The following is a 21,683-nucleotide window of genomic DNA, read 5'->3' on the forward strand; positions in this document are numbered from 1 at the left end:
AATCTTCTTACAAGTTTTGGTGGGAAGCCCAACTGTCTTGTCCCATAATGATGTCATGCTCACTGAAACGTGAGGAGCAATGCTGGGGTTATACAATTTATCAATTGGCACACAGGAATGGCCTAAAATTAATCCTAGTGTCCAGTTACTCCAAGGCAACCATACTTTCTTTGATGTGGAATTGTAAAGCCCAATGCCTAAACCTTCCACCACCATAGGCATTCCTGTGCTTTACTTTGGATAGTTTCTACTGTTATATTTTCAAGTGTCTAATCTTTTCTTCTACTGTGTCTTATCTGCTGTTAATACCATGCAATGTACTTTTCTTCTCAAATGTTGCATTTTTTATCTCTAGGTTTGGGCCTGGGTCTTTTATATCTTCCATTTTCTCTCCCTGTTATGCTCATGTCTTCCTTTAGCTCTTGAATAATGAAGTATATTTATAACATACGTTTTAATATCTTTGCCTACTAATTCTATGAGCTCTCATTTCAGTATTCTGTTTCTATTAATTAAATTTTATGTTATAGCTGTATGATTATATTTCTTCGAATGTCCAGTAATTTTTCATTGGATCCCAGACATTATGTCATTTCCTTTCCTTTATAGATTGCAGTCCTGTAATGTCTATTGTCCAATGTCTGAAAACTGTTCTTTTCTGTACATCGTTGAATTTTTTAGTTGTTTAAGGTAAGGGGGTGAATTTTCTTCTTGATACTCATCACATTGATAAAAATAGAAGGCCTTGCAACCCCCAATAAACTAATGTATCTAGGCATTAAGCATCACAAAAAAAGAGGTAACTAGACATTATGTGCCTCCTGAAGATACAATGTCATCTATAAAGTAATTTCACAAAAAAAAAATAGTATATATCAAACCTGAATCTGATCAAGCCTCTAAATCCAACTACCAATTTACAGGAAATATATAAGGCAGAAGAACATATTAACCTGCACCAAAGGGATTAAATAACCAACAAAATAAAAATTGCAGTAAACATTAGAAGATAAACAACTAAATTTTTCAATAATTTAAATTACAAGAAATTTAAAACATGGAGGGAAAGCTATAGGTTAAAAGAGACTTAAAACATATATCTACCATTGCATGAAAAAGAATAAAGTACCTAGGAATAAACCCATGTAAGGATGCAAAAGACCTGTACTCTGAAAACTATAGGGTGCTGATGAAAGAAATTGAAGATGATACAAACAGAAAGATATACTGTGTCCTTGGACTGGAAAAATTAATATTATTAAAATGATCATACTACCCAAGGCAATCCACAGATTTAATGCAATCCTTCTCAAATGGCACTTTTCACAAGGCTACAACAAATAATCTTAAAATTTGTATGGAAGCACGAAAGACTCCAAATAGCCAAAATAACCTTGAGAAAGCAGAACAGAGCAGGAGGAATTGTATTCCATGAGTTCAGACTATACTACAAAGCTACAGTAATCAAAAAAGTATGGTACTGGCACAAAAACATACTCACAGATTAATGGGACAAGATAGAAAGCCCAGAAATAAAGCCATGCACCTAAGCTCAATTAATCTATGACAAAGGAGGCAAGAATATACAATGGATAAAAAACAGTCTCTTCAATAAGTGGTGCTGGGAAACTGGACAGCTGCATATAAAAGCTACATTCTTTAACACCATATATAGAAATAAACTCAAAATGGATTAAAGACCTAAATGTAAGACCGAATATTATAAAACTCCTAGAGGAAAATATAGACAGAACACTCTTTGACATAAATCACAGCAATGTCGTTTTGGATCCATCTTCTAGAGTAATGGAAATAAAAGCAAAAATAAATAAATGAGACCTAATTAAACTTAAAAGCTTTTGCACAACAAAGGAAACCATTAACAAAACAAAAAGACAACCTATGGAATAGAAGAAAATATTTGCAAATGATGAGACTGACAAGAGCTTAATTTTCAAAATATACAAACAGCTTATACAGCTCAATATAAAAAAAAAATTCAATCGGAAAATGGACAGAAGACCTAAACAGACTTTTCTCCAAAGAAGATACACAGATGGCCAATAGACACATGAAATGATGCTCAACATCACTAATTATTAGAGAAATGCAAATCAAAACTACAATGAGGTATCACCTAACACCAGTCTGAATGGCCATCATCAAAAAGTCTACAAATGATAAATGCTGGAGAGGATCTGGAGAAAAGGCAACCCTTCCACACTGTTGGTGGGAATGTAAATTGGTGCAGCCATTATGGAGAAGAGCATGGAAGTTTCTTTAAAAACTAAAAATAGAGTTACCACATGATTCAGTAATTCCACTCCTGAGTATATATCTGGAAAAGACAAAAACTCTAATTCAAAAAAATACATGCACTCCAATATTCATAGCAGCACTATTTACAATAGCCAAACACGGAAACAACCCAAGTGCCCATCAGCAGATGATTGGTTTAAGAAGATATGTTATATACATTCAATGGAATATTACTCAGCCTTAAAAGAGAATGAAATAATGCCACTTGCAGCAATGTGGATGAACCTAGAGATTATACCTAGAGATTATCATGCTAAGTGAAGTAAGTCAGACAGAGAAAGACAAGTATCACATGGTATCACTTACATGTGAAATCTAAAAAAATGATACAAATGACCTTATTTACAAACAGAAATAGACTCACAGTCATAGAAAACAAACTTATGGTTACCAAAGGGGAAAAATTAGGAGTTTGGGATTAACAGATACACATTACTGTAAATAAAATAGATAAACAACAAGGATCTACTCTATAGCACAGGGAATTATATTCGATATCTGTAATAATTTATAATGGAAAAGAATCTGAAAAAGAATATACATACATATATATACATATCACATTGTTGTACCTGAAACTAACACAACACTGTAAATCAACTATACATCAATTAAAAAAAAAAGATGTATCTGTTGTAATGGTAGACCTTATCTGGATCCTGATTCAAGCAAACAAACTGTAAGAAATAATTATGACACTTACGAGACAACTGGAAATTTGAACTCAGACAGGATAACTGATGGTATTAAGGAATTACTATTAATTTTAGTTAATCTAAATTATTAAATTTAGATAATGATGTTATGATTATGTTTTTAAATGATTCATCTTTTTAATTTTTATTTTATTAAAAAAATTTTTTAAGGACTCATCTTTCAGAGAAACATTCTGGTATACTTACAAATTAAATAATATAATGTTTAGTTTTTGCTTTAAATTAATATAAAGGGCAGGTGAGTGGGAGTATAGGTGAAATAATATTGATCATGATTAGGTAAATGAAGAAGCTGAGTCATACATACTTAAAATTTTCTGTTACAAAAGAATTAAAATTTTTAAGAGTCATAAAATTGAGATATGAGTTCTAAATCTGGCTTTGACATCATTCTGCTCTGTATCTATGGACGAATCACTCCTCTCTGGGCTTTAGTTTTCTCTATGAAATATGAAATAAAAAACCCATTCCAATATACTTTCCATTATATTCATTTATGAGCTATGTGACATGGGAAAGTTACTTAATATTTTTAAGCCTCAGTATCCTTATCTGTAAAAGATGATGAAACTAGTAGCTAGTTTTTAGGACTACTGTGAGAGTTAAATTGAATATTGTATGTTAAAGCTATCATTATAGTGCATGGCACAAAGTGAACACTCAATAAATATTGTTTATCATTATTATTACCTTCTCTTGCTGCATCTAAGAAATATTAACAGGTAGATTCTATACATTTTTTATGAAAGGACTCTACAGTTTATTACCCCCTTATCCCTTCCTTCTCCATATCTCCTTTCTTTAGGGCAAAGGCAGGAAAATCTGAAACTTCCCCTCTAAAATTTTTTGCAACAATGTGCCCAACAGTGCAAGCCAGGAGCGAAACAGCTCAGCTCTCCTTCTCAGTCAGAGTCACTGCTCTGGGCCTGGAAAAACAGAGGTGCCACTTTCATCATTCTCAGAATATAGTATGCAGCTGTTGTTCTGGTATGCCACACATCCTGAGGTTGCTCCCAAGGGCTAAAAACAGAGCTCAGGCCATTAGCCCAGTGCAGCCAAGATCATTCTTTTTCAAGGTGGCCCCATTTCAAACATAATGAGCACTTTGTATGTACCCCTTTTCTAACCAAGAGTTGTTCTTTCCTACCAGACTGTGAGCTCTTTGCGGTCAGGACTCTGTCTAGTTTATCTTTATAGCTTACGCTCCTAGTAAAGCACCTGGGACAGAGCAGGTACTCAATAAATATTTGCTGAATGAAGGAATTAACTGTTTATTCTTTTGTTTTATTTGATGTGGGGCAGGAATAGGAAAGGAACACTGGAAGGTATGCAAAGAATCAAACGTTGGAAGAATCTTTCTAACAATTTTTGTCAGGGAGTACAAACTTGTTCACAACTTCCATTCATTTCTTCTCCCTATTTCGCACTACACATCTTTTTTAACTTTCCTCCTCTGCCATAAACTATCAAATACACTCTGAATATTCTTCCTCCTAAGCTTATGTTCATACTATTCCCTCTACCTGTTGATCTCTCTCTCTCTCTCTCTGTCTTATCTTAATATATACATCCTTCAAGACTTGGCTCCAGTACCTTCCCTTCCAAAAAGCTTTTCTCAACCACTGTAGTTTAAAGAGGTATCTTCTTGATTTCCTGTGACACTTTAGATTTAGCATCAGGCACTCATAATATTATATCATATACTGTGGCTCGTTGTATAGGTTTCTTAACTTTTACAAGGTTGAGGGAAAGGGTCATCTCTGAATTTCTTAGACTTAGTGCTTTGTACACATCAGGCACCTGATGAGCATTTAGTGTACTTACAGGCTAAACTTTGCAAAATAAGTAATATAATCATTCAACCCAATTTAAAGTATAAAACAAGTGAGCCTTAAAGAGGGTGTTCTGTCTATAAGATCTTTTTCCTGAAAAAGTTAACACATTGTTTGGGAAGTTTTGGTACCCTATTATTACCTGTTCTCTTAGGCAATATCCTCTACTCCTAGAAACCAAGGGGGAAAGTGTCATGCAGCATATATTTTTAATCAAGTGAATTTAAAAAAGAAAAATCGACAACATTAAAAAATAATAATTTCACGTTTTCCTCAAGTTCCAGTATAAGACAGCCTGGTATCAAAAACTCAAGGTTGAGAATCACTAGGCAATTATATAAGCTTTGCCAAGCCCTTGGTTTTCCCAACTATCATCCCCAAACTACGTCTCAGCAAAGTTATAGAGCACAAAGGAAAGGAAAGCATTGAGAAGCTATAAAATACTAAATAACCTTAGGCTATTATGCTTCTCAAAGGCAAGGGCTAGAATAGAAATGAATCTCATTTCTTAAAATTAAGGGTGAGCTAAGGCTCCCTTGTTATTTGGATAGCTGCTTTATTTTCTCTTCTAGATGGTACACTCTACCACTGCCATCATATACTTACCATCTTGTAGCCCTTTCCTCTTTTTTCATTCCCTCTAAAGGTTAAGTACATAAACCACTTATACTCCCCACCACCCCATCCCCAGCAAACAAGTTCACTGTGGCCTTATCAGTGCCACTTATTAAAGTTATCATATTTTATTGCAGGAGCACACTTAACTAGTCCAACTTTTCCATTTTATACATGAGGAATCCAAAGTCTAGAAAGTGTATGTTATTTGTTCAAGGTCATCCAGCTAATGTCAAGATGCACAACAAAATCTCATTTTCTTAACTCCCTGTTCTCAACATTACATACAACAAATGTCTGAGCACGCTGATGGCCATTAATAAATATTTTCTTGAAATGAAATGAATTTAATTGCTTCTGCATTATTTGACAAAACTGCCTGGCCACCTTGTACAATGCGGAATGAAGAGGTGAAAGTGCTGTTCTGAATACTGTGACTTAAAAGGCAATTTGGTACAGATTCTGGAGTAGGTTGCCTGAGTTCTAGTTTAGGCTCCACCACTACCCATCTGTATGATCTTGGGGAAATTGCTTTACATCTCTTAGCCTCACCTTCCTCATTTGCAAAATGAAGAAAATCACAGAAACTACCTCAAAGGGGTGTTAATTCATTCAATGATACTCACTGAATACCTGCTCTGTAGCAGGCACTCATATGCTGAAGATACAATGGACATGAAAAACAAGAATCTACCTTTAGGAGCTAATATTCTACCCAGATTAAAGGATATACTCTACATAAAACACCTAGCAGGTACCTAATAAATGTTCAACAAATGTTAGTTGTTGTTATTATTATTAAAAATGTACTATGTATCCACATTTAAAAAGTATATCAGCAAATAAATCTGACAAAGAGAGGGTGCCAAGCAAGATTTTAAGGCATAAAACAGCTCACACAGCAGTGTTTCACAAGGATAGCTACTATCACCATGGCAACATTTTTCTGAGTTCCTTGAGAGCACTTGCTTGATACTGTGGAAGGTTCAGGCATGGTCTATGAAAGTACCTTGTAAAGAGCATCATGTAGAGGGTGGAGAAAATCCTTTCTAGTTCATGTCCAAAAAAGGTAACTTTCCCTATAGAATCATTTCATAAACTTAATGTATAAAATCTTAAATTAAGAAACATAAATTAAGGGATAATTACTTGCATTATAGTGGGAGTTAAAGATTTCTTTTCAGTAGCCAGCCTTCCTATCATACTCAAAATACGATGTTACTATTCAAAATTTCACATGATTAAGAAGCATGTGAAGAGATACTTAACATCTTCAGTCATTAGGGAAATGCAAATCAAAACCACAATGAGGTACTACCCAAATATACCCGTAGGCTGGCTATAAGTTTAAAAATGGAAAATAACAAGGGTTGTTGAAGATGTGGAGAAATTGGAACCCTCGTACATTGCTGGGGAAATGTAAGATAGTTCAGTCTGTGCAGAAAACAGTCTGCTGGTTCCTCAAAAAGCTAAACATAGAATTACCATATGATGTTGCAATTCCACTCCTTGATACATACCCAAAAGAACTGAAAACAGGGACTTTAAAAATTGGATGTATGTGCATGTTCATAGCAATACCATTCACAATAGCCAAAAGGTAGAAACAACTCAAAGTCCATCAAAAGACAGACAGACAAACAAATTATGGTATATACATACAATGGAATATTATTCAGCCATAAAAAGGAACATATTACAGATAAATGCTACAACATGAATAGATTTCCAAAATACTACACTAAGCAAAAGAAGCCAGATACAAAAGGTCACATATTATATGATTATATTTATATGAAATATCCAGAATAGATAAATTCATAGACATGGAATGCAGACTGGTGGTTGCCATGAGTAATGGGGAGGGAAGAGTAGGGAGATACTGATAAGAAGTTTGATTTGGAGTGATGAAAATGTTTTGGAATTAGATAGATGTGTGCTTGTACAACATTGTGAATGTCCTAAATGCCAGTGAATTGTTCCCTTTAAAATGGTTAGTTTTATAACAAATATTCTAAAAAAGAAAAGTTAGTTTTATGAGACAGGAAATTCATCTCAGTGAGGTTTGTTTTAAAATGTTATCCATGTGGACTATAAACATACAAAAATGTGAGGAAAAACTTACAAGTGATTACTTAGCCTAGTTTCTTCCTGTTAAAGGATAATTCTTTTAGGTAAAATTATGACTGGCATATAAAAATAAAACAAACACATCTTAGCAGTTTTATTTAACTCATTAATTAAAGACATAACAAGAAGATATTAAAAACTGGTTCAAGAGGTAGCCAGAAACACTGAAATTAATTTGTTAATAGATGCAAAACTAGTTTCTTGCAGGGGAGGGGGGCAGGGTGATCAACTGTACCTCCACAAAATAAAATTTGTTTGCTTCTGCAAACAATTTGCATTACCCTGAGTTTTTTACAACTTTGTAAAGTTTAAAATAGTTCAAAGGCATTGAAAGGTACAGATTATTACAGAATCAGATAACTTGGAAGATATACTAGTCAATGCCTAGCACTCTGAAGGATACCAACTCATTTTGTTTTTCAAATTCACAATTTTTCCTGATGTTCTTCCAGCATTCAAGGTAATTCACTGACTTAGTAAATGGCTTCTCTTCTTTAGACTTGAGGTCCTTGTCTGTTTAAAAAAAGTTTTTAGGGAGGAGTTGGCTTCGATGACCTGAAGCTTGCCTTGATCTTTGACAGCCTGGTAAAAACCAGGGGCCAGATGCTGAGTCACAGATTCCTACAGTTAACAGAGCCCTTTAAGCCATCAGCACTCGTGATTACCTCACACAAATTACTTCTCTTCTGATGGGACATGTTATCCCTTGATGAGGGACACCATATTTCTAATGAATCATTCCAAAACAATTTGCCTTCTGCACTACTACTGGAAACAGGATTATACTGAATTCCCCCAACTTCTGTCATGACCAACAAGTATCATTTAATTTTTAAACAAGTGACTGAAACTAGACAGAGAAACAGTCTGGAGCTATGAAACAAAACAAAATAAAGTAGTTGGGCTACATGAGATGCTCAAAAAATACTGGCTGAGTTGAATGGCTTTTGAAACTTTTACACCATATGTATGGAGTTGTGACCAGCTGCACTTAGTTTACTGTACTGTAGTAATGCTGAACCACTTACTAAGCAATGACTTACTCAGGGAAACGAAGCATTACTATGGACTGCACTTAATGTACACTTAGCTTACTGTAAAATGTAGTATGACATTTCTGTTTCTTCCTCTTGATAGTTTTTCCAAAGCACTCTCAAGCTTCTTAGTTCTAGGCACACAGTAGGGTATCAATCAAAGCTTGTTGTCTAATCATATAATTTATTACACAAAGTGGAAGTCTATATGTGTCACAGAAATTTTCAGCTTACTCATGATAACAAGAAGTTTCTCTATTTCTTGGACCTAAATTCTTTTTACTATATTTTAAGTGTATTGATCAATCCAGCATAATCAAAAGCACATCAACCAACAGATGTAAAACAGAAGTCTTAAGCTTCAAAGAAAAATGGGCTGTTCCACATACCTCTCCACAAAGATCTACAACCCTAGGTCCTCCACCAAAGCCAATGCTGATATGAATGTTGCATTTCTTAAATCAGTAAAATTGTAATCCTGATCCAAACAACTGTGAGCTATCTTCTGTCTTCTGGACTGAGAGGAAGGGCAGCTTGAATTTCCCTGAAATGCCAATACCAAAATTCTTTGCATTCCAGCTAAAAATGCTTTGTTCACCATGAGACTTTGGCTTCTGCCCTGCCTTTTATCTCCTCATTTTCATTTAGATTTGATGTATAGTTATTAGTGGTCAACTTGGGGTCACATATTTCTGGGTCTTCTGTCAGGAGGATGAGCACTCCCGCAAGCGTGGTTCACTGAAGGCTGCGGCTGCACTAAACAGAGTGGAATAGGGAGACCCTTCCCCATCCCTTCCAGTTGATACCCTAGCCTCTTTGCTCACAGCTGTCATTCCAGTTTATGCCCCTCCTTGCCAGAGAGCAGGGATCTACCTCAAACAAACCCAGCCCCGAGGGGCTCTTTCTGTGGGGACAACAGGAGAAGAAAAGCAGACAGACAACGTGGAGGCTGTGAGTACCTTTGAAACCAAGGCTGCTGGTTGGCTGGGTTTTCTCATATCATAGTGATTCTACAGATGAGGAAAATCAAATATTCCTAATTCCTGGGGCTCAGGACAGAGAATACAATCTCAACACTTAATTTATAGGAAGTCAGTATGGTGACTTTCCACCTCTACTCACAGAACCAAAAACATTCACTTATTCACTTATTCACTCACACACTCACCAATAAACACTTACCTAATGCCTATTATTAAAGCACTAAGAAAAATGCAGGAGGGGATTCAAAGAGATACTGGAGCTCAGTATATCTAGGCTCCAAACATCTGAAGCTGCTAAAGTCCCTGCACTTTCCAGCTCTCCTCTGGGTCAGATGTACCTTCTAAGTGCCAAGTTGGGGACATGGGAGAACAGAAAAAGAGCAGTCCTTTCATTCCCTTCAACATTACTTGGCCCTTGACTCTGCACTGGGGAATCCAGGAAGAATTAGAAGTAAGATTTGCAAAAGCGTTGCTGGTGACTTTAAGACTAAAAATGACAACTAGCAAGGAAAGATGAAGAGAGGTTGTTCTGAAATAGCCAGAAAGAAAGGCAGAAGGTTGTGTGGAGAGAAAAAAAGAGTAACGAAAGGAGAACAGTGAATAGCTGGACTCTACCAGAAATGGCAGTGGGATTTTTGGCTCACCTTTTGGAGCTCAGCTCAGAAGGTCTAGAGCCAATACCTACCTGTAAAGGATCCCTGGAGGCAGTTGGATTAAAACATCTATTATGTACATTATGCTAAATGCAGGGAAATGGGTGGACACACAATAAGCATAAATGAATACCTACTTCACCTATCCTTCCAGTCCACAAATTCAGTCAAAAACCTAAGGAAACCCAAGGAATTTGTTTTTGTGTGCCAGGTCTGCGGTTGATTTTTTCTCTCACTTCGCCATATTTTCCAAGTTTTCTAAAATGAAATGCATTTTTAATAGAAACACTTAAATAAATTATTTTATAAAAAAAGAAAAAACTTCCAGACTTGGGGAGAAGGCCCTCGGTCAGACTGCGCGTTGCTGAGAGAACCAAGAAATTTCAAGAGCTCCCAGGGTCTTAACACCAGTCATTGCCAACGTCTGATTCTTTTGGTCTTTCTGAGTCTAGTAGTTAACAAGGGGATAAGAACATCTGCTTTCCTTAGATATTTGTTCTGAAGGTCATAAGATAAATGAGTGAAAGCGTTTTGTTGAATATCAAGCACTTAATCAGCTTGAGACAGTATTATTCCAGCTAAAGGCAACATTCTATAAAACTAAAAGAAGGTAGGGATAAATATAAAGAAGGTAGTGATTTACATGGATCCCCCCCCCCCCCATCTGAGTTCAAATAAGATTCACAGAGTAATTCTGATCACCAGAGGCACTCTGCTCAGGATATCTGAAGCAACAACAGAAACAGAAATTCAACATCAAGAATCTATACTCCATGTCAGGTGACTTGGAACATGGTGAAATCTTCAGGGTCTAGAACTGAGTTCCCAAGAGGTCTTCCCACCTTTCCAACTCTGGTGGACTCTGATCCCTTGGAGAAAACACTGAAATCCAAGTGATGTGGACAAGACCTAGCAAAGATACATCTGAAACTAGAAGAGATCGAGTGATTTCCCCTGAGATTGGCCTTGAGTGTTTTGAGTTCTCACCTTGATGTATTTAGCTCTCTCCTAGAGCAGCTGCAGGGACTAATTAATTGAGTCTGACAAGAATCAACAATAAGTATATCAGTACAAGGCTATGGACTTTTACTGATACTAGTTCATGGCCAAATATTGTCTCATTCTGGCTCCTATCTGCAGTGTGCATTAGAATAGATGATGTCAACACCAGGCGAGAAGACAAGTTATCTCAATACTCAACTCCTGGCAGGAGAATTTGTGCCCTGATTTATTTTTAGTGCTTTTCTACCTTAGTAAACCAGTCAGCTGAAGAAAAGCCAGCAACCGGACTATTCTCTGAGCTCACCACCTTTACTTATCCCTTCGTAATTAGCAAGACATTTAGTCACCCAGGGGAGAATGTACTAGGAGTCTGGGGTCCCATCATTTGCACACTTTCAGAGGCCACACAGGGTAAGTGGAAATGTGGGTCTCACTATTTCATTGGTAGCAACCTTTTACTCAAGGGAGAAAAACAAAGAAAGAGAGGTTGCTTACAAAAACAGGTATGTATAGCTTATTGTTTTTATCAGCAGGGTGGAGGATGGGGTGAAAAGCAAGAATTGTGCTTTACCTCTTATGAAATGTTAGACCTTAAACTAGAGCACACATTCTGCTTATCTTAAGCTTCAAATTGGACTGTTGATAGAAGTTCACAATGAATAGGGAGTACCTGTTCACCAAGATGCAGAAAGTGAAAGGTCAAAAGATTAATCAGTACTTTCCAAATTTTTGCATTTGGATTCAACCCCAAATATTTAATTTTATTTCAATCCCATACAGCTTGTGAGGACAGATTTATCCAACACCAGCTGTTCTCATATTTAAAAGCTGCACCAGAAAGATAAAATTAGAATCAAGTGAGGATCATATTCCTCAGCAAGAATTCTGCTCTATGTCCCACTGATGCCCTGAGCCACAAGTGACAAACCAAATACCAGTATTATTATTGTTTTTCTTGGACATTTATTAAGCAGCCACAGTGTGGTACAAACTGTGCACGCTGCCAAAAAAAAAAAAAAAAAGGCATGAGCCCTAAACTCATGGAATGGTACCCATGAGTATAAATTTATTCCCAAGGTTATTTCTCACCAAAGCAGGAGGAAGGTATGTACTGTTCTGACAGAGCAGGGAGTGAAGTCAACTATCATACACACACACACCCTTTCCAATTCAGGAATTTTCCAAACTTGTATGAGGCTCATATTAGACTGAAATCTGGGTAAGATACAACTGTTCAAACCAAAAAACCAAATGTCATCATCTCAATATCAGATATCTGTTGTGACAATGTATTGTGTAAAAAATTAGTAATAAAAATAATCTCAAGATTCTAAAAGATTGTTAAATATTCACTATGAATGGAGTCTTAACTATAAAAGTATAGCTGTAAAAATACATCATTAATGTTCTGTGTGCAGTTTGGAAGATTTCTCAACAGGCATTTTACAAGAGGAGAAAGCAAAAGTGACCAATAAACACACAAAAGATTCACAACCTCATTTATATGACTAAAGAAATGCAAGCCTACAAAACAATGAGATATCATATTATAAGGATTATAAGGAAGTGATTCTCCAATAACTATTGAGAAAGTACCATTTTAGAAAAGAACAATTTGGCCATAACTATTAAACTTTAAAATGCATATGCTTTTTTCCCTTATAATTCCTCTGTTATAGATAGAAAAGCATGTAAAGGTATATGTATAAAGATGCTCACTAAAATATTGTTTTTTTAAACCCATATATTCTTCAACAGAGAACTGATTAACTTAACTATTATAACTCGTAAAAAAAAATCTATGTAGGAATTTAAAAGAACAAATTAGATTTTTATGTGATATTATCAAATGATGACCCAGATATACTAAGTGGAAAGGCAACGTATAGAATATTATACATAGTATAACTGCATTTATTAAAAAAAAACTGTATACATAGCTATATGTGCATGTAATTATATATCTGAAAGGATATTTTTAAATTGTTAATAGTAGAAATTAGAGACTGGAAAGGGTCAACTTATATTTTTCACTTTATACCTTCTGTAATCTGGATTTTTAGAATTTTTGCCCTAAGCATCTACTTTTACTTTCTTAAATCTTTTGCCACTCATAGATTTGCTTCAGTTTTTTGGAAAGTTCAGTTGAAAGGAACATCCCAAGTCTCTAAAAATACTTTACGAATCAAAAGAATTAAATTATACTCAGAGTAGTTTTAGTTAAACTCTGTTTTACTGTATTCTAATTCTCTGAAAATTGGTAATTCCTATAGCTTGGTAGAACTGGCCAGAATTCCATTCGCTTACTAGGACAGACAACAAAGAGAGAGCTGTTTTCATATATCCCTTTTATTTTGAAAATGGATTTGACCCTCTAGTATATATTTCTTCATACCTTGGTGCCATTTCAATGATTAGGAAAGATTCAATGTCATACAATCTAATGTCAGGAGAATATTAAAGTATGACAATACTCTGAGCACATTAAATCCCCCCAAGACATTCATAAAAGGACCTTTGACCTCAAGTTCAAGAATCCAAGGGGTAAGACTGAGTAAATGGCAGGCAAGCACGTTCTGCTGTGGCAAAGCACTCCATAAATTACTAAATGTAACAGAAGTTTAGATAGTAGAACATTAGTATATTTTGTTGTGGCTGCTGCCTAACCTTATCTCACCAAGACTTAGGCTGGACATAGGATAACAAATTATGTATTTTGACATACTGCAGAGAAAACCCCTCCACAGATGTAGGCTGAGGTGGTGATTTTAATTTCCTCCTTACGTTTGGCAGACCCTACAGATAGGATGAATTCTCCTTGACAATACTTTGAGTATGTAAGTGTGTGTGAATGTAGTTTTTTTAATGGATATCAGGTTCATAACACATATAGTAATTCGTATTTTAAATTATGAATTAGCATGCGTAATACTCTTCTATTTTATTTTATTTACTGGTCATTCTCTCATTTTTTTTAGGAGAGATAAAAACATATATTTTTAATTTAATTTAATTTAATTTAATTTTTATTTTATTGAGTTATGGTCAGTTTACAATGTTGTGTCAACTTCCAGTGTACAACATACATATATTCATTGTCGTGTACTTTTTCACTGTGAGCTACCACAAGGTCTTATATACATTTCCCTGTGCTATACAGTATAATCTTGTTTATCTATTCTATATATACCTGTCAGTATCTACAAATTTCAAACTCCCAGTCTGTCCCTTCCCACCCCCCTCCCCCCGGCAACCACAAGTTTGTGTTCTATGTCTATGAATCTGTTTCCGTTTTGTATTTATGTTCATTTGTCTTTTTCTTTCCTTTCTTTTTTTTTTTTTTTTTAGATTCCACATATGAGAGATCTCACATGGTATTTTTATTTCTCTTTCTGACTTACTTCACTTAGAATGACATTCTCCAGGGACATCCATGTTGCTGCAAATGGCATTATGTTGTCATTTTTATGGCTGAATAGTATTCCATTGTATAAATATACCACATCTTCTTTATCCAGTCATCTGTTGATGGACATTTAGGCTGTTTCCATGTCTTGGCTATTGTAAATAGTGCTGCTATGAATACCAGGGTGCAGGTGTCTTTTTGAAGTAGGGTTCCTTCTGGATGTATGTCCAGGAGTGGGATTATTGGGTCATATGGTAAGTCTATTCCTAGTCTTTTGAGGAATCTCCATACTATTTTCCAGAGTGGCTGCACCAAACTGCATTCCCACTAGCAGTGCAGGAGGGTTCCCTTTTCTCCACAGCCTCTCCGGTATTTGTCATTTGTGGACTTTTGAATGATGGCCATTCTGACTGATGTGAGGTGATACCTCATTATAGTTTTGATTTGCATTTCTCTGATAATTAGTGATATTGAGCATATATCATGTGCCTATTGATCATTTGTATTTATTCCTTGGAGAATTGCTTGTTTAGGTCTTCTGCCCATTTTTGGATTGGGTTGTTTTGTTTTCTTATTAAGTCATGTGAGCTGCTTATATATTCTGGAGATCAAGCCTTTGTCGGTTTCATCATTTGCAAAAATTTTCTCCCATTCCATAGGCTGTTGTTTTGTTTTGTTTTGCTTATGGTTTCCTTTGCTGTGCAAAAGCCATTTATTTTTAATAATGCAGCAAATCCTATCAATCCTTTACTCAACTCAAGAATGAGAACAATACCAATAACCTATACTATCTATGTGTTCCTCACCTGTCTTCCCCCTGAACTCCTGGAGTTGTAACCACTATCATACATTTTGTATTTATTATATCCTTGCTTTGTAAATAGTCTTATATTGTATCTTAAGTTAAAATAGGAGAATTAAGCAGAATGAATTCCGTCATTCATACATTAATAATACAATACATTCAATGAAAGAAAAACTGTGCATTAGACACTTTGGGAGATATACAGATATATGAGATAGCAAAGCGTTGTACCTGGCACTTAATACATCTTTGTTGAATTGGATTAAGCTAAAAAATTTCCCAAGTACATATTTCATTATTGCATCCTTAAACAAACAAGGGATTGGCAGGGATCTCTTGGAATTTGGGCAGACTATAAAGACTTAGAATCCGAACAACTCCCCAGCCCCCAGTCCAGGGCTAGTCTGTAAAGCAGGAAGCTTCCTTGATGCCAGTCTCCTCCTATCTCTTTTCTGCAACTTTTCTCATCTGGCATTAAGGGCCAGGAGATGAATCTCTGCTACTTAATACTTAATATTAAACTTCTACCCCATCTGTCCTATACATGGTGACAGATAAATCTCCCTTAATTACAAGTCCTCTCATGTCACTCTATACTCAGTACAGATCTGCAGTGATTTCTTAACCCATTATATCATCTAAATCCTTACCCTGGCATTCAACACTCTTTGAGATCTGATCCTAACCAATCTTTCCAATCTTCTGTCTCCTGTCAAACTAACTTATTTTTATTTCCTGTGCATGCCTCACATTTTAACCAACGTTAAGACACTTTGCCATGCTATCAATCAAACCGTAGTCTGTGGACCAACAGCATTTGTCTTATCTGGGGGCTTGTGAGAAATGTAGGATCTCAGACCTCAATCCAGACCTACCAAATCAGAATCTGCATTTAATCAGATTTTCAGGTGATGCATATGCACATTAAATTTTGAGAATGTAAAACCGTAAGTGCTTTTCTGTGGTGTTTAAGGGGCTGTTATCATCATTATTTATTTCCCTACAGAACATGTAAACAACTAGAAAGCAAAGGGTTTTCCAAATTATGTGCCTAAGATATGCTGTCTAGCCCTCAGAAACAAAGGCATACAATGAGGAGATACTCACTAAATATCGATGGATTACTAATTTGGTTTCAGTTCTGCATTTAAAAGATAACTAGAATCACCATCCTTCATTCTGTCATCTGACAAACCAGACCCAAAAGAGACAACATACCCACACAAACACACAGATATATGCACATCGGGTCTTTTATGGATAGGGTTTTTAACAAGAAAGGAAATTGCAAAAGAAAGGGGTGATAAAGTCTGACATAAATAGCAATGCTGTTTTGGGATGAACTAGACAGTCAGTATAAGTCCCCTTTAACCTGATGGGCTCCAAGATCATCTGCGGCTCTAACTGTAAAAGATTCTATGCTTGAGGGGGACATCATTTTTGCACTGTCCCAAACATGACTGGAGGGACCAGGGACAGTCCTGAGATTAAGTCTGAAGCTGCAAAGCCTGACTTTCTCTCTCAGTTCTCTCTAAACCCCAGCGTCTCTATAACCTCCTTGAAAATCTCCTGCTCTACACATGTGCCTACTATCATGACCCTTTCATCTCCTGGCACTTTCAACTGCCCTTTGCCTCCACAAGTTTGTCACTGTCACACTTTTCTCCCCTACTCTGTACTCAGCATCTCAGACTTTCACACAGTTGAGCATTGCCAAGGTGACAACGAGTTAAATTAAACTGTGCTAAAAGAAGAAAGTTAGAGAAGAATGAGGTCCTGCTAACCCACCCTAATCACCATTGTCTCCTCCCCTTGTGTATTCTTCGGTAATTTTCCTGAGAAAACTGAAACGGGTTATCACTACATCATATTCTGTAGTGACAGGGCTGGATCTAGTGAGAACGTTCCATTTGGGACTCTTAGTATTTTTATTTACCAAACACACTTTCAGTTCTGCCTCTGCCAAAGTCTCTGGTTATGGGTCTTTGAAGCTTTGACCCAAAGCTATTTCACAACCCCAAATGGAATCAATACAGTTACCACACAACTCTCACACTTTGAAACAGCTTTTTACACATTGTCCAATTCTATTTATCTGAACACCACATATAATTTCTTATATATCTAAGAAGTAAAGAGAGACCACTGTCAAAGTTAAATTTCTGACCCGGTGTCCTGTATATGAGAAGATTATTAATGGATATTTCTGTTCACAACCTTATAAGGTCCCTCCTAAACCCAAAGGTTAGGCTTTTCCTTAGAACCTAGTCCCCTTTCCTCCTATTTCCCAAGAAGTACACAAGCCAAGGAAGTATACTTCCTGTGGTAGAAGTTCAAAGCTCTCTGTCCTAGAGATGGACTGTGATTTTATTCCTGGCCTCACTGCTTACTAGCTATGTGGCTTTGGGCAATTGTGTAACCTCTCTAAGCTTATGTTTCCTGATTTGTAAAATGAGAATACTAATATCTCTATATCTTGTGTATTGTGGAGAGTGAATGAGATAATGCATGTAAAGTCATCAGTACAGTGCTGGTGATTAACCTCCTTTTAAGTTGTTAAAAACCAAGTACAGAGAGGACTGGTGTACATAATCTTTTTTTTTAATTTGCAAAGCCTGTTTAATGCTACAAATTTTCCTCTCTAGGACTCTTCTAGTTACACATAGCTCCAACACATGCTGCTGTGCGTGTGGTGCGTAACCTGACTCCCAGCTAATGACAGTATGTGGTCGGTCTTAGCTGTCCTTGTGCATACAGCATTCCTTTTGGCAATAATTCTGCATGTGTGTGTAGGGCAGCCAGAAATGGAACATACTCTTTCAAAAATCGAGCATGACCTTATAACATAAAAACTTAGGTACTTAAGCCAGTGGCATCAAAAAGGACAAACATCCTCTTTCTATTTTAGGTTAAATATCAAAGGAAATAAAAGTTTTAGGGTTAAATATCAGTCTCCTCTGAATTTAGCAGGATATGAAAGACATTATAAGAAATCTAATCTCCCCCACCTCCAAGATGACTTGCCAACTGGCCTGTCTGCTTCAGAATGCCACCACCAGAGAGGGTTTCATTTGGGTTCAGGTAATGGCTCTTTCTGTTTAATGACAAATGGAGGAGTGGAATGTCTTCGTGGAGAAATTTCTGTCTTTGTCTAAACCAGTCTATCAGAGGATTGATATAAAACAAGTCAGTATAGATGTGTCCTTGAGGGTGTAATAATTTTGGAGGTCTAAGTCTAAAGGAATAAAACACTATAAAGTGTGTGCAAGAAGAGGTTCTGGGCAGCGAGGGACAGACAAAATGGGTGAGAAAAGCCTGCAAAATACAAACATCGTCAATTTGCCAAAAGTTGGATTGAAAATTGTTGATTGCTTCCAAGACAGTAAGACTCTTAACTCTAGGCAGCTTTTCTCCTGACATGTCGCATCAGTACAGTCACTGCGGGTGCTGAATGAAGAATGAGACCAGAAGTGCTGCAGATTTTTCTCCTGGAGTTCAGGTCTCTGCCACCACTGCTCCTTTGACCCAGGGCTGGTTCAGTTTCAATATTTTATCCTCAATAAGGGGAAAAAGACCTTAAACCCAATCTTTAGCTAAATTTGAAAGTTCTCTAACAAAACAAAATAAAAAGTGGCCTGCCACATAACTCAAACCAAATATCTATTTATCTTAGTATTTGAGCCCTGAGCTCTGAATTTTTTATAGAGAATTCTACAAATTGGATCTTTTAATACTGGTTTCTGTATTGTCATAACTGAGGGTCCAAGAAGTCATAACAAAATAAAGTGGAGAAAGTTTTTCTTTAAAAGAGAGAGATAATTCTTGGAACACTTGCTCTTAGAACCCAAAGCCTCCATGGGATAAATCCAACTACCCTGAGGTCACCATGCTGTGAAAAGCCCAAGCCATATGGAAAGGCCCTGGAGGATGAGACATCATGTGGAAAGAGAGGCCAGGTAGCATCAGGGTGCCAGATACATGAGTGAAGAAACCATCTTGGAAAAATGCACTCTCTAGGCCCAGCTGCCCCAGTTGAAAACACATGGAGCTAGCCAGCTAATGCTTCTCAAATTCCTGACCTAAAACATCAAGCCACAGGAGAAAGACCATATGCCCTAAAAGAGTTCCTCAGTGAGCAAGAGTTTCAAGACATGTCTCAGTTGTTCCTAAGCCCACTAGGATCTCAGCATCATGGGGAGGAAGTAGTAACATTCCTAACTCATGATCAGGCATCATATTTTCTGATGGAGAAGCAGTCTGAGAAAGGCCAGGAACAATGTGGACCTTAACAACAGGATAGATACCCAAATAGAAATCTAAATAAATATATCCAAATAGATACATCCATATCTATTGGATCCATAGGTATTCAAATAGAAATCTGTAAGCTAGTTAGAGTATTGTATCAAAACACCATTTAGTTATTGGAGAAACCATGAGAACCAGGACAGTGAGTATTTTACTCTAACATGGAGAGACGTGATTGATAATCTCCTTGGCACAGATATCCTTGGCACTGTATAAAATCAAGAAATTAAACAAAACACTGGGAAGAGGCAAAACGTTGAATGTAATCAAGTAAAATTTCTAGCCACCTAGAAAACAACAGCTTACTCTTCACATTAGTTTAATCGTGTTGAAAATTAAAACAGGTGATTTCTTTTTCTAAAAAGCAGCAGAGAAAAAGAACAAAAGACAAAGAAATGGCCAAACATGAAGGCAGTATGGTAAACGGATAAAGAGATTTGGAAAAATTAAAACCCACTGTTGCTGGAAAATGGTCTAGGAAAACTGGGGAAGAAATGGTAAGGCGCATTTTTAGAATTTCCTGCTTACGAAAACATCATTAAGAATTATTCAAAACCATCATCAAAATACTCAGTCAATGTCAACTACAATCTTCTCTAAAATAGCTTAAATATCTTCACAAGTCAAATTCATTTTTGCAGGGACTGACACCAGTAGACCACAAAGTGTAGAAGTTCAAAAAGTGATGGAAATCATCATACACATACACAACTCACAACTCCTTTTCTATCTTAACTCATGTACCCCCTTCCTCAACTATTTTTTCTCCCTCCTCTTTCTCAGTCAGGAATAATATAAAATGAAAAACAAATGTCTTCCACAATACCTGTGACTTAGTGGATACTTCAAATTAATTATCTTTCTGTGAATAAAGTTTACTTAGTACGGCATTTGTTATCAAATAGGATATGAATATTTAAAATACACACTAAGTCATAAAAATAGGCAAACAAAAACTTGGAACAGCACAATAAACTTCTCCATCAAATTAAATAAGTAACATTTAAAAAGAATGCACCAAGTTTAGCTTACTGTGTGAATTTTCACTAAGTATCCTCACTAAGGTGACGTTTTGAAACATTTGAAACATTGTGTGTTCCTACCCTGCCTTACCTCATTTCTCCTTCCTCAATTTTTGCCTAACGTAGCTACTATCAAATTCTTCAGTTGTTTACTTTTAAGCAGGTCTAATGTTCTACTTCTTAGACCACTGAACCTACATTATACCCATGAAGCTAGTATAACTGTGCAGACCTCCTCGTTCAGGCAATGTTATAAGGGCCTCATCATTGTTCATGATCTCTATGTATCCTGTCATCTTTCCAGGATAAGACTGCCAAGATCTTAGACTCTTCATTTGGTGGTGTCTAATTCTGTTCTCTTTACAAAGAGCTAGGGTTACACTCAGCAAAGGTTACCATTTACGTGAGACATGAAGCCTGCTAGCATAACTCATTACCAAAGTAAAATCCCTAGCTATTTTTTACTTCAAGGACATCCCCAGTGCTACCTAAAATCAAGGAACACTTCAGGACAGGTCACATGCAGGGCTGACACATATTCTGAATCCACATTTTCATTTTGTTACTCTAGAGTGTGTTGTTATTTCACAGCAGTCGAGCAAAAGGTTTTCTTCTTTCTGAAAACCTTCTTTTCTATCCCCTAGAGGAAAATACAGGAGAATCAAATACAAAGACTACGGTGGGTTTAGCAAGAGAACTCAATATTTAAGAGTGAGCTTTCTTTTAGAAATGATTCCTTTTCTGGAAGGAAGAGGGGTGGTTCTTTGGTTTGGTTTTATCACTTACCCAAATGAGTTCTGAAAGGTTTGTTTTCATAGACAAATAACATTTTAAACTGTTTAAGTAATTCCTAAAGCT

The 21,683-nt window shown here is 36.3% G+C and overlaps 1 protein-coding gene across 4 annotated transcripts in view; it reads right to left on the reverse strand.

Annotated features, from left to right (window-relative positions):
- Positions 1-21,683, reverse strand: part of KLHL3 (kelch like family member 3) — a 238,162-nt gene that overhangs the window by 183,949 nt on the left and 32,530 nt on the right. The gene's annotated exons all lie outside the window — the stretch shown is intronic.

The sequence above is a fragment of the Camelus ferus genome, chromosome 3, assembly GCF_009834535.1.
Source record: "Camelus ferus isolate YT-003-E chromosome 3, BCGSAC_Cfer_1.0, whole genome shotgun sequence".
In the NCBI taxonomy this organism is placed as follows: domain Eukaryota; kingdom Metazoa; phylum Chordata; class Mammalia; order Artiodactyla; family Camelidae; genus Camelus; species Camelus ferus.